The sequence below is a fragment of the Protopterus annectens genome, chromosome 4.part0 (genome assembly GCF_019279795.1).
Source record: "Protopterus annectens isolate FY-2018-M chromosome 4.part0, PAN1.0, whole genome shotgun sequence".
NCBI classification, from domain to species: domain Eukaryota; kingdom Metazoa; phylum Chordata; order Ceratodontiformes; family Protopteridae; genus Protopterus; species Protopterus annectens.
In genome coordinates, this window is record NC_056733.1 from 714,126,638 (window position 1) to 714,130,487 (window position 3,850).

Sequence of the window (3,850 nt, forward strand, 5' to 3'; positions counted from 1 at the left end):
TGGTTTGCTGTCCATGCAGGCAGCACACTAAAGGAAAACAATATTTTTAAAGGAAAAACAATGTAACAATATAAGATGTTCATGCCTGAAAATGGAGATTTATAGCCCAGACTGTCATTCCAAATAAACTATAAAAAAACAAAGGGAGACGTGCTTCATAACTAGAAATATGTCCCATATGAGTCTCCAGTAAATAAATAACAGATAAAGTACTTTTTTAGTATATACATGGCACTATACTTTATACTTAACTGCTGAATTTGTGGGTTTGCATGTTCTTCTCATTTCTACTAGTATTCCATCTTCCTCTCATTTTTCCAAATACATGTGATTGATTAGAGACTCTAAAGAGTCCCCGTATGTTCTGATTACCTTGTATTTAGGGCCTGTCTCATGGATGAACGTGGTTTTAGACTAGTATTTCTTTCAGGGATAAAACGTGCAGGCTAAATACACAATACATACACAGCAGAAAATCATGCCTGTCAAATCTTGCATTTTATATAATATATACCTCTCTGTTTAGATTAAAAAATACTAAACTCATCTGTACAAAGGTGGTATTCTGTAGGGGCCAAAAGCATTAAAACTATAAAGTCATTAAAAAGATTTCTTGCAGTCCATTTACTTCTTCTGTTTTTTTTTTTCTTGGTTTTGTTTTGTTTTTAATGTCAGAAGTGATCATGACCCATTTGTCAACTAATTTAATCCAGACAGGCTGAAAAGTATGACTAGAATGAATGCCAGATATTTAACTACAAATAATAGTCACTATCGTAATAAAAACTTTCTTTAGTCTAGGTGATATTTCATAAAACATTTAGATGTTTCAGATACAAAATAATTGTTTTATATAATGATTTATGAAAACTTAGGAAATATTTTTGTCCTAAAATCTCAGGACTTTTCCATTTTATAGTCTTGTCTTCCTCAGAACCCAGCTTCCCACTGACAATCACAAATAGGACAGGTGGTAACCCTATTTCTAGCTCATTTGAATAAAAGGCGGGCTGAAATCAGATCTACCAATTAATAATAAAAGAGACAGTGTTCATGCTGACATGACAGCACTGAAACAGCTCTGAATCACAGACGAAAGTGATAGTCTGCGTTTTACAGGCTACATGCCTCAACAGCAACTTGGTTCATTTTCCTTCTTTGTTGCTGTGAAAAGAGAAATGCAAAAGTGAGCCAGATAATATGGAGTTACTATAAGCAAGAAAAATGGTTGAAATACTTTTAATACTATCATTGTATGCTGCCGAGTCACACTCTTTTTTTTCTAAAACTTAATGCAGTAGCTGTGTGTATATTTCCTTCCACAGCACCTCTCGTTAATATTTTTTTAATGCTGTTGCACCCTGCATAGTAATGTCATATAGATTTATGTACTTTGACAGAAAGTGTGCTTTGCATAGCTGTCAGGATGGCCGAGTGGTCTAAGGCGCCAGACTCAAGGAGTGACATTCCTTCCATTGCAATGGGCATTCTGGTCTCCAAATGGAGGCGTGGGTTCAAATCCCACTTCTGACAGTAACTTTTTTTTTCTCTAACTTTTTTTTTTCTCATGTGACTTGTCACTAAATTGAATTCTGTTTACAAATATAATTAAACTTGTCATACTTTTATCTGTTGCCAAATTACATTTATTATTTCTGGTAGTAGCATTTTTATGTCCTATGGTTATTACCAAGTTGTATTCATAAATACAATTAAACTTATACCAATTTATCTGTCGTCAGATTTTGTTTGTTTATTTAAAAAAACTAAATGGCTTACCTATGTACTTTTGTACTTGTTACACACTGACTGCACAACTGTCTTGACAAGTTTCACTGCAAAAGTTTAAAGTGCAGCTGTTACGATGGCCAAGTTGTCTAAGGCACCACGCTTAAGAAGTGACAATTCCTTCCATTACTATGGATATTCTGATCTTTAAATAGAAGAAAGGGTTCACTCCTACTTCTACTAATACTTTTATTTTCACATATGGTTGTCACTAAATTGAATTATGTTTAGAAATATTCCACATTGTTGTCATTCCCAATATATGCATTTCATCCTAAAATTTTACTTTTGTGTATTTTATATATACATTTCTTAACAGGCAAGTAAGCTGGTTGCACTTACTCAACTCAGTCACAACTCAGACCACACAGGACATATTGTATATACAAGAAACTATTTGACCTCTACATCCAGTGCAACCAGCATGGAAACCTTCATAGATTGATTCCAGCTCGGGTAAGGTAAGGCCTGCTTCACTGCCTTCTAATCCCCAGTTCAACAGCCAACCCAATCCCCCTCCCCTCTGGGCTCTTCACTTTAAATATCTCTGTCTCCTCCCTGCTCCCACTCACTTCTCACCACCCAATTAAGGGTGTACACAACTTCACTAAACTAAACACTTCCAACCCACTTCCTGAAAAACTGTAATGTGATATACTCTCACCCAAACCTTCCATCTAGTTTAAATACTACCCACTCTTAAATAAAGCCGCTAACAAGCAACACGTCACTCACAAACTCTTTAGTCCTGCAATGACATCATCATTACTTTCCACATTCTTTCAGAACTCATGAACATTACCCTCCATACTGCTTCTCCATCTCACCACCTTGCTCCTCCTCCCTCTGAAACCCTGCACTATGACATATGTCACCCCATCTCTTCACCCATCCTTCAAGCTTCCCTTCACTATCTTATCACAAAGCCTCACAATCACTCATGTGAACCCCGAGATCTATCCCACTCTTTCACACACTCCATTCTGTCCTACCACTCACTCACAATGCCAAATACTCACTCACATTACCTCATTTACCCAAATCTACCAAACCTCAACAACTTCACTTTAAACTTTCTAAACACTTCTGTAAATTTATTCCGATGCCTGCTCATACTCCTCTTCAGAGCAAACATTGAATCCAATCCAGGACCCTCCCACGGCACAAAACTCACAACTTTTCCCCACAGTTCCACCCTCTCCTGTGCATTAATTGATGCCCAAAGCACATCTAATAAACTCGATCAAATAAACACCTTCCTTACAACCCACTCCCATGATATCACAGCTATCTCCAAGACATTGCTCAAACATACCAACCACAATGTTTAACACCTACTCCCCTCCAACAAATACCTCCAAGACACAAGACCTGGCAAAAATCAAGGTAGGGGCATTCTAATTCTTTATAAAAAAACACCATAACCCAACTATCATTGCTCAAGCAAATGCCTCCTCAGATTCTAAACTGAAATGGATCGCTCTGAAACATCCCCCCCTGGAAAACCCGTCAACTTCTAATAGTCTTAAGGTGGTATACAATATATAAGTAAACATCAACCAGAAAAAATATATCATGCAGTTATTCACTGACTCCACGGGCAATGATATGACCAAATAAACACATTTATTAAATAACATGTAATTCAAAAAACAACTGAGCACTTTCATCCTAAAAATAAAAAGCTTTTAATGTCTGACAGTGGTATTTTACAGTAGATATTTTATATGTGTGTTGTTCTTTTAATTCAAACTATGATTAAGATTAATTAAGGTTTTTGCTCAATATTATATAAGCAGTCCCTATTGTCATAAAATTAATTCTGAGGAAGTCCTGCTTATGATAGGATGAAAGCACGCAATTGTTGGTTTTTGAATTATGTTATTTAATAAACTGTTTGTTTGGTCAAACTGCTGTCAGTGGAGTCAGTGACTACCAGCGTGCTATAACTTCTAATAGTCATTGATTACCTTGCACCTCCAGTTTTTCTTAAGAAATATTTTTTTTTTATTCTTATTATCACTTGAGCTTTCTGCAAGAATAAAAGTATTTTTATTCTAAA

General features: G+C 35.8%; 1 non-coding gene across 1 annotated transcript; it reads left to right on the forward strand.

Annotated features, from left to right (window-relative positions):
* The first annotated feature begins 1,420 nt into the window (after window positions 1-1,420).
* Window positions 1,421-1,533, forward strand: TRNAL-CAA. Its single transcript has 2 exons — window positions 1,421-1,458; window positions 1,488-1,533. It is a non-coding gene; the product is annotated as a tRNA-Leu (tRNA).
* Window positions 1,534-3,850: the final 2,317 nt, after the last annotated feature.